The sequence below is a fragment of the Dermacentor silvarum genome, chromosome 8, assembly GCF_013339745.2.
Source record: "Dermacentor silvarum isolate Dsil-2018 chromosome 8, BIME_Dsil_1.4, whole genome shotgun sequence".
NCBI classification, from domain to species: Eukaryota; Metazoa; Arthropoda; class Arachnida; order Ixodida; family Ixodidae; genus Dermacentor; species Dermacentor silvarum.
In genome coordinates, this window is record NC_051161.1 from 166,887,613 (window position 1) to 166,897,939 (window position 10,327).

Below are 10,327 nucleotides of genomic sequence, written 5' to 3' on the forward strand. Positions count from 1 at the left end.
TGGTAGCATCACGTGAGCTTTTTTTAAAGGTACCCATGTGCACGCTCAACTGGAACGCCCAAACGTCAGTGTTTTCTTGAATTCTCGACGTGACAGTTGCTGGGCGCCAGATGTGCATGGCTGCCGCACGCAGTGTCCAGGCTGGGAAGCAAGCAAGAAGTTTCCCTGACGCGTGCTAGTCACCAGAAGATAACCACATGCATGTGTTCATTTCGCTACAGCTTGTGCCTTGTATGCATGCGGACGCCGTCGCTAGCTAGACAAGCCAAGCATGTGGATCTCTTGACATTTGAAGCAATTTAGGAAATCACATGATTTGGCCATCAGGTTCTTAAAGAGTCATTCCTAACATTACGTGTGAAAAACCTCGATAATTTCTACATAGCGTGATAGTCGTTCGTAATATATGAGAGTTTGCGCATTAACGGAACACCTTCGGTATTGTACAACAACTCTTTAAATTGTGGGGTTTAACGTGTTAAGGCCACCATCTGATCATAAGGCACGCCGTAGTGGGGTACTCCGGATTAATTTCGCCCCCATCGAAACGCAGCCGCGGTGGCCGGGATTTCATCCCGCAACCTCGTGCTTAGCAGCCAAACACCATAACCCCTAGGCAATGACGGCGGGTAACAAATCTTTGAGTACGCTGCAACATCTGCCGAGAAAATGTAGACAGCTGTCGTTGTTGATATCGAGAAATACTTATAGAACCTTTTTTTTTCGACTTTGTATGTTGGAAGCGCAGATAATAGCATCTTTATGTGTTTTATTTAAGAAAAAAAACGGAGTGTACTCACTTGCGACCCTTATTAAAACGTGTTTTGACTACGACTGGAATATTAATAAGTAAACATTACTTTGTCAAGAGAAAAAAAATGAGGGATATAAAAATTGGAAGACGCTTAAGCTTTGATTTTAAGAGTGGAACGCGATAACATTCAGAGATCCCTGACTGCTTCACACAGTTCCCGACAACTGCAGCTTATGGTTACCGGGAAACACTTGCGGCGAACGCTACGCACGAAGGCGAGCTTTCTGGTAGAAACGCAGTCTCGTGCGTGGAGCAATCCCGGACATAGTGCATAACGGTGCCAAAGAAATTCCATAATTTCCAGGTTTCTGTTTTTGTTTCGCGCTTTTAATATTTCAGTCTGGGAAGATTTAACATAAAAGGCATTAGCTGTGGGTGTTTTGTTTCGTGACATTTGTTTGTGGATTGTCATTCTCAAAATTCCGAGTAATAGCTTTGTCAAGGAAGGAAGGAAAGAGTGGAGAAGGAAAGGCAGGGAAGTTAACCAGTTTAGCACAACCGGTTTGCTACTCTACACATGGGAGCGGGATGGGGGGGAATGAAAGATGCGGAGCAGAGAGAGAGAGCACATGCATAGCACAGCACACACATTGTCAGTCACAGTCCATAACTCTTGCGTGGTACCTAACATCACTGTCACAGCCGCTTGTCCAAGCCCGTTTCTTTCAAGAACCTAAGTAGTCAAGAATGCAAGACAAGGGGCGCTATAACGTAAAATAATTCCAAACTCTTTTGATTCTGAACTCCTGACGTCAAATTTACGTAACTACCGACGCAAGCAAGCATCGGGCGGTGAGCCGCAGCGTTGTCTGAACAACCTAATCAAACACTCTCCTCGTTTATAGGAGGTCACCTTTGTTCGTTTTCAAAACCAATAACGTTGTCTACACTCAGCGGTTTTTCTTATCTAATTGGCTGACAAGAGGCGAGGAGCACGCTCTAGTGGAGAGGGTTTCGATGGGGCCGAGCTAGCACAGTGAAAATATATAACCGCATGAAAACGTGGGTGCCGGCTTCTCCGATTGGTCCGCTTCACTTTACTTAGGTTGTGGTGGCTGGTCGAAAATCGCGGCGGCGTGCAACGGAAGGAAAAGAATGCCGCTAAAACGGATCCTCAGCAAAGAAGAGTTGGCAGAGCGATGTGGTATGCATGCCGAAAGGGCGCGATAACGTTTTACTGCCACGCAAAAAGGTTTATCTTGAGCAAATAAATACATGCTCACCGGCAGGTGCGAGTAGCGAGGGCCTGAGCGATCGGTGGGCAGCCATCTTCTATTCCTTTCGGAACGGGACAGTCTGGGGCTATTCATAAAAATTTGTTTTCTTCTGCATATTAATGCATTTTCTTCGCGTACACGTCGCTTTGACGTCGAAGTTGGGAGTGGCCCGAAAAGGTTTTGACCAATCGCGGAGGCTGATTGCAGAAATTGTAATCAAAACACTTTGGAATCATTTTACGTTATAGCGCCCAAGGTATGAGCAACATTAGTGATAGAATGATATGGCAATATAACCCGCATATACCACACGTCATATAAGAAGGCGAGGTATATACATATACCTAAATATATTCGGAGGGCCTGCGTGGCCGGGGATGACTTTCTCGGCCGCGGATGCCGGCGCCGACGCCGGATTTTCTGCAACACGGGGCCCTTAAATGCTATCGCGTTAATATGTGGGACGACCACAGAAATCGTGGATAAGAGCTTTTATCCCGTATAGGTCTTCAGTAGGTTGCAGTCGAAGGCCTTGGTATTGCTAGAATGATATTGGCGCCACTTTTAGGTAAACAAAGTGCTGCGCCATCTGCGCAAATGGCCCCGCTCGGAAAAGCACAGTGAGAAATGCGCATGACCAGGACGCGAGCCGCTTGCACGGGACAAATACGCGTATTCTGATTAACCGATGGTTCACGTACCTGCCAAAAAGTGGCGAGAACAAACCCTGCATTTGTGAGTATTTGTTCTCGGCAAGCTGATCCGCACGTGTTGATCCAACGGGTCGTCGCTTATTCAGAAAGTTCCGTTTTTTTATCAAAGCACAGGCACGTGCACACCATAGAAAATGCTAAAAAAACGCACATGCCCATCACTTTAGCTTTTCTTTTACTTTGGAGCGGCTGCCACGGTATCAGACGTCAGCGCGCATCACACCACGCCCACTTTGCGGCAGTATATGCGCGCGCGCTTCTCCCCGCTATGCACCAACATGGCGCGCAGCCCGGCCGTCGCCATTCGTGCATGCTTGGTGAACCTGGGCCCACAGAGACACTCGGGCAGAACGATAGTGACGACAACGTGCGTTGTTCGCCGAAATCTGATCTACGGGTCAGAGGCGTCGGCCATCTATGCACGACTCGACGCTCGCTCCAGCGAAATCGCTGGTGATCGCGCACCTTTCGGTAAGTACAACACTCGGTTCCATACATAGCAGTCAACGCCGTGAAAGCTAGGGAGACTTCTTGCAGTGGCTTCGTTTGCACATGGATGTAGTTCGGCGTTTTTAAGCAAAGCTTTATAGGCTCACAAGTGTCGGCGGGGGTAGTGGTGGTGGTGTTACGCTGAAATAGTGAAGAAATGGTGCTGGCGATAGTGAAGAAAGGGTCCAAGTTCAATGGCATATACCCCTGTGGGCTCAGGGACCTCTAACGTGCCCTTGAGCTACCCTTGTCACATGTGGGACCCAAAGAGACAAAATCACCAGTCCTTCCCCTGTCGAGAAAATGGGGGTACGCGAATCTTCCAAGATTCAAGCGTGAGGGCTTCCGAAGCCCTGGCGAAACGTCAGCGAAGAGCCGCCGACCTTGAGTTTAGGGCAAACGAAGCGGAACACCCACGACAGCTGTAGTCTTGTCACAAGCTTCGCTTACCCCCATTTTCTTGACAGGGGAAGGGCTCTGAATTTTTTTAATGCAATTGTGCACAACTGTTTCTTTTTTAAACGTCTCTTTTTCTGCATTTAATAGGTGAAACCTCACGGCAGAAAAAGGGTGCTCTATGGGGGTGGGGGAGGTGGACCGGTGCTCTCTTCTTCCTCCGGGTGGATTGGTGCCGAGATCGGCTCTGGAAAGAGGCGGCCAGGCCCTTCATTTTCCCTGAAAAAGTCCAGAAAAGCGCGCCAAAGCTGGAGTGAGTCCTTGGGCCTGACGTGCGATGGCGAGTGGAGAGCCACTTCTGCAGTGTGCCAGGTTCCTGCCCAGGGAGTGAAGTTTTTATTGCGATAGCAATTATATGGACACTTCAACCGGATTTCTGCCGTGGGCATCGCCGTCGCCGTGAGGTTCCGTATAAAGTCCAAGGGCGATAAAATCGTCGTCGGGCGCCGTATGCGCGTGGGGGACGCGCGTTATCACGGAGAGTGAAAGCAAACGCGACCGTAATGCGAAAGGCCGTGGGGTAGGGGAGGGAGGGAGGCGGGGCGACGCTGTGCTGCGGCACGAAATGCGTATCTTGCAACCGGGCGCAAGGGCAACTGGCGACTCAATCTTCCACGCGACAGCAAGAAAGAGGGAAGGCAGCGCGGGAGGGAGGGGGAGGGGCAGCTTCTACTCTGCCAACAAATAAGCTTGTACTTTGCCCGGCTGTAGTGGTCGCCCCCACCGTCTCTTAAAAGAGATCTCCACACTGCTCTGACCTTTGTATGCGTTGTGCATTCGCCGCTCAGTTTCTGTTGAAGCGATAGACCGCACGAACCTTTCTTGCTGCGGCGGCTGCGCTTGTTGCCAACGTTTTGACAGCCGTCTGCGGTCATTCAGTGTGGTCTATTCATGTTTGCTTGTGCGCGCTGGCACCACGCTTGTTAATTCAGTTAGTAAGCGAATGTGTCGACGTTTATGAGGCGATAAATCTACTATCCCAACTCCAAATAGCTCTCTACTAATTTGCTATCGCAATTGATGCTTCGCCTTTCGGGCGATACTGCGACATTTTTTTATTTAGGCTCAGGATTGGGGGAATGAAACAAGTCTTAATCCTTAGAAACAAACACACTGTAGTGTACGGCTGCTGTAGCGTTGTTTTAGATCATTTTTATTTTTGTTGTTCTTTTCAGGTTTTTTCTTTGCAACCCGTCGCCAGGAGTCACGTGCATGCTCGCGCGAGTGAAGGCTGTTGAGGTGCAGCGAAGCATGGAACGCGCGAAGTGATAACTTTTCTTGACCGAACTCCTTGCGTAGCTTCCACACCGTTGACTGCTATGTATGGAACGGAGTACAGTCCCTTGGCGCATTCACTCTGATTACACAAGGTTTAACGACAAAATAGACGACAGATATAGAATCAACAATAACATTCGAGAAAGTTCCGTTGCGTACAGGCGCGCCTTGGATGAGCGATAACTTTTTAATATAATAATAATAATACATTATTAGCAGACTTTCATTGGCATCAATACATGATAGGCCTGCCAAAGCCACATTGGGCTTGAAGGGCCGAGGCGACAGGCAGCGTTTACAAAACTGCTATATCGCAAACACAACAGAATATGCAAAAAAGTTTTGGCAGGAATAAGCAAGTAAAGGAAAAAAAAGAAAGAAAAAACCCTAACATCAATGAGGACGGAAATAAAAGACAAAGAATACAAACGTAACTTAGAAGGAAATGTAGTGTAAGGTAGCACTCTGTGATGACAGGTTCCTCGGGTGTGAATTGTTAAACTGAGGCAAAGCCTCAGTTCAGGAAAGATGAAGCCATTTTTTTCCCCAAAACAAAATTAATTTTCATTACAAGAAAAAAAACAAGAGAACACTAAAGAGCACACAGAAAGTACATAAAAACAAACAAAAGCACAACGAGCCACGTTATAGTCCACGCGAGTAGAGTCTCAATCTAAAACAAATAAAGAAACAAAAATAATCGCGTCTTATTTACTCGGGCACTTGCGTTGTCGGCGGTAGTGTGTTGCGGGCAGTGGCATACGAGGGACGCGGACGCACGGTAGATCCAACCTGGGGCATGAGAATCCCAGGCTGTCAGAGTCGAAGGCCGCCCAAGTGCGACCGCTACAGCTGAGTGGCGCACGTACTGGTTCCTTGACTAGCGGCTTCGCCCTGGAACCTCTCACCAGCATCGCTCCAGGCCTCTGGTCACCCCCAGGCGACCTCTGCTCTCCGCACGGTGGCTCAGGAACAGCCACAGGAACAGGAAACCAACAGGAACAGGAACGCCAACAGCAGCAGGAACAGCAGGAATAACCGAGCCCTACGCTCGGCGGATCTCTCCACGGACAGCCGTGCTGGTTCTGTCGAGGCTCTCGGGTTCGGGTCTGGACCCCGACGACACCGACCTCGACACCAGTGATCTTTGCACCCCCGTCTCCGAGCGATCTGATATGATGATGATGATTATGATGCACCTCTGTCATGGCTCGCACCCACTAAGGGGGATAGGCCAAGAATCGGGCGGCAGTGGGAATGCTAAAGAAAATTCATATTTGAAAACAAGAAACGCCAAGTAAAATACAAAAAAGGCAGATGTCGCAATAACTAGATTAGCATGCGAGTGAGCAGTCAGACTAACTGAAAAGGTGAAAGTGAAGAGCTGTTACAACCAGGGGGAGGTAATATTAACAAAACAATTTGGAGAAATCAATTTAGCTGATATGAATGCATCTGGTGTGTAGAATACAAATACAATAATTAGCAGGGTGATCGTTTTGTTTCAGTTAAAAAATTAAATACTGCGCAACACACGTCTCTGACTATAGCCTAGTGCTGAGGCCCCAAATGATAACAATACTGGTATGTTTAAACCTAATCCAATTTTGTAGAGTGGAGCTTCCAGTAATAACTTTTGTTGTGTGAATATCGTTTGCATGATAAAAAGTAATGTTCTATTGATTCAATTTCATTACAGTTGTGACATAGAGGGGACATCGTGAGACCAGCTCTATATAAATAAAAATTCAATTGCGAGATGCGACAGCGTAGTCTGGTGTAACTTCCAACTGCCGAGAAGAGCACCACTGTTTATTCCAGCAAAAACCGAGATGCTGAAAGTCTGGAGATGGTTTCAGCGGTAAGTTGCTTAAATCATTTTGGAAACAAAATTTTCTGTATCTCGATGCAGTGACGTAAGAAGTATCCGGTAAAACAGGGATCAAAGGTCCACTTAGAGACGTTCTTGCTAATAAATCTGCCATTTTGTTTAGATATAAACCGCGGTGGCCAGGAAGCCACAGCAAGTTAACTTTTTGTAAACTTTTAGGGACTAAATCGTGAAACAAGCTAAGGAGAGCTGAATTCGTTTCCGTAGAAAGCGACACACATACCGATAGAGAATCTGTAACTACGACAGCTGTTGATTGATTTTTTAGGAAGTTTACGTAGCGCTAGAACAATGGCCAATAATTCTGCTATGAAAATAGGCGTGTAATCTGGAAGGCGAATAGAAAAGGACCAATTAAGAGAAGGAGAGAAAATGCCTACGATATGCCGAAGAGACGTTGCCTTCTTTTCGGACTGTGAAGCATCAGTGGCTATGATATTATTTGTTTCCAGGTGAGAGAGGTAATCTTGTAATTGATCATTTAAATATTGGTGTGGCATTAGTTTAGCATTTGAAGAGAAAATATCGTCAAATTCTATCTGGAGGCTTATTTTTGATTGACTTGGGTGAATGCGTTGAATTTGCGCATTCAGTGGTGATAGCTGTGCCTGTAGGAATACGATCTGAGGGGTGTGTAATCGCGACCAATTTAAATCAAATGAGGGGAGTGTAATCGTGACCATTTAAATTTAAATGTAATCGCGACCAATTTAAGAATGAACTTGGCTCGTTAATAAATAGGTGTCTCTTTCCTCCTTTACAATCACCATATATGTAGAGCAAACGCGCCTTCTTCCGATGCGCAAATAGCCGTGGGGGGGGGGGGGGGGGGGACGCAGACGACGTTTAGCTGTGGCACCAAGTGCCTATTTATATAAAAACGATCACCGCATATCCACGAAGTGAATGATGATGAGTGGGCGAAGCACCGGGGTATCATTCGGGTAAACCACAGCTACGGACGAGAGATAAAGAGAGCGCGCGTCGGGAACGAGAGAGAAAATTACACTATCTTCCCGTAGGGGAACCCTGAGTAGTATGCGAAGCAGCCATGGGGTCGACTCAAGGTAGTTTTATCAGCTGTATAAACTTGGACATGCAGCAGCACCAGCAACGCGCAGAACTGTTGTCGACGCCGTCGGCGTTTTGCCTGCGTTCGCACCGAACGCGCGCAAAGTGGAACCGGGACCGGAAGTGGAACCGGAAGTGGAAGCGGAACCGGAACGCCATCTAGTGACCACTTCATAAAACTACAGGTGGCTACGGACACACAACGCCATCTATTGTGCAATTCATAAACTAGAGGTGGCTGCTGCTGCTGCTGCTGCTGCTGCTGCAGCTGCTGCTGCTAGTAGTATAGTAGTAGTAGTAGTGGTGGTGGTGGCGGCGGCGGCGGCGGCGGCGGCGGCGGCAGCAGCTGCTGCTGCTGCTGCCGCTGCCGCCGCCACCACCACAACAACAACAACAAGAAATGAGGGAACGACCCACACACTAAGGAGCTTCGCCCCTAAAATATACATTGCTCTTCTTTAAAGGGATTCGTAAATTTCTAGATACGTTTGGACTGTAAGAGTACTCAATCTGCTTTTTAAGCTTGGTATTCGCGCTTCCATATACAGCACGGTGTTGGCAACAAACCTAGGGAGTCCAAGGCACAATCGCAGAGCTTCCCTTTCTAAAAATGTTACAGGAAAAGAAGCAAGGAATATATTTACACTGTATTTACAAGAATGGTAGCGGCTGACAAGATCATAGCTCGCGAAGTCCGGAGCGTCGTCTTCTTCAAGACATCTCCAAACGTCTTCTTCAGCGCTGTCACATCACCCCCGGCGGCTGAAGCACCAACCCGGTGCTGGTTAGGAGGCGGACGAATGATACGGCTTAAGACGCGCCACGTGGACTACATCGTAACGAGGCTGAGCCACGGTGGGGTCAAGAGGGGCGATTTCGTAGGTGACGTCGGTTACTTGACGCAAGACGCGGTAAGGGCCAGAGTAGCGTGAAAGCAACTTCTCCGAGAGGCCAACGCGTCGCGGCGGAGACCAAAGGAAAACCAGGGCGCCCGGCGTGTAGTGGGCGTCGCGATGGTGGGTGTCATATAAGCGCCGCTGCTTTTCCTGCGAGTCCACAAGTCGACGTCGGGCAATATTGCGTGCCTCTTGTGCCTGGAGAATGGCGTCCCGGGCGTACTCTGATGTGAAATGCAGGCTATCAGGCAGAAGGGTGTCGAAAGGTAGCGTAGGGTCGCGGCCAAACAAGAGGAAGAATGGAGAGAAGCCTGCGGTATCGTGGCGAGAAGAATTATAGGCAAAGGTAACGAATGGTAATGCAACGTCCCAGTCGCGATGGTCAGCGGAGACATACATGGACAGCATGTCAGTAAGGGTCCGGTTGAGACGCTCGGTTAGACCATTAGTTTGTGGATGGTATGCAGTAGCAAGTTTGTGTTTAGTCGCGCACGAGTGTAGAATGTCATTAACAACTTTAGAAAGAAAGGAGCGGCCTCGGTCGGTGAGGAGCTGTCGAGGGGCACCGTGGTGAAGGATGACGTTTTCTAGTAGGAAATCGGCGACATCGGTTGCACAGCTTGTCTGAAGAGCCCGTGGGATTGCGTATCGGGTGGCGTAGTCTGTGGCTACAGCAATCCACTTATTTCCCGAAACAGACGTAGGAAAGGGGCCTAAAAGATCAATGCCTACACGAAATAATGGTTCTGATGGCACGTCAAGTGGTTGAAGGCGGCCAGCAGGGAGTGTGGTCGGCTTTTTGCGTCGTTGACAAAGGTCACACGCAGCGATGTAACGGCAGACGTCACGGTAAAGACCAGGCCAAAAAAAGCGCCGACGAACGCGGTCGTAAGTCCGTGACACGCCAAGGTGACCGGCAGTCGGCACATCATGAAGCTGGGCGAGAACAGCTGTCCGGCGCAGATGCGAAGGGACAACTAAGAGTCGGTCAGGGCCGTCAGGGCGCATGTTACAGCGGTACAATATGTCATCGTGGAGTTCAAACATTCGAAGGGAAGGATCGGGCGTCGTTGAAGTCAGCCGGTGAATAAGGTCTTTTAAGAAGTCGTCCCGCCGTTGTTCCGCTCTGATATTGTCAAAAGCACTCAAAGAGAGAACGGTGACAGGAATGTCGGCCATAGAAACGTCAGGTGGATCGACAGGGTGGCGTGACAAGCAGTCCGCATCTTGGTGTAACCGGCCGGTCTTGTATACAACTGAGTAGTTGTATTCTTGAAGGCGCAGAGCCCAGCGGCCAAGGCGCCCAGAAGGATCTTTCAGGGAAGAAAGCCAGCACAAAGCATGGTGGTCCGTGATGACTGTGAATTGCCGGCCGTACAAATAGGGGCGGAATTTTCCCACTGCCCAAACGAGAGCCAGACACTCGCGGTCAGTGATGCAATATTTGCGCTCAGCAGGGGAAGGAAGGCGGCTGGCGTAAGCAATGACACGTTCTTGTCCTT